Genomic DNA, 288 nt, shown 5'->3' with positions numbered 1-288 from the left:
AGGCCCGCCGGGGACAGGGCGGGGCCGAGTCGCACCGGGCGGTCCCCACGGCACCGATGGCGCCGCTCCACCGCCTCCCGGCGCAGCTCCGAGCAGAGGCGGCCCTGCTGAGCCGCTGGAGCAGGTCGGCGTTCAGAGGGTCCTGGGTGCGGGGAGGCCCCGAAAGCCCAGGCCCAGCCAGGCGGAGGACGCCCCCAGGGCCCCCCGCGCCCCGACCCGGGGGGAGGGAAGGAAGGAGCCCCGGACGGCCCCTTCCCCCGCAAACCACACCGACTTGTGCCCTGGCGC

Source organism: Carlito syrichta, unplaced genomic scaffold, assembly GCF_000164805.1.
Source record: "Carlito syrichta isolate Samal-C Ts95f unplaced genomic scaffold, Tarsius_syrichta-2.0.1 Scaffold309649, whole genome shotgun sequence".
Lineage (NCBI taxonomy): Eukaryota > Metazoa > Chordata > Mammalia > Primates > Tarsiidae > Carlito > Carlito syrichta.
The sequence above is the reverse complement of the archived record's forward strand: the minus strand, read 5'-3'. Positions refer to the sequence as shown.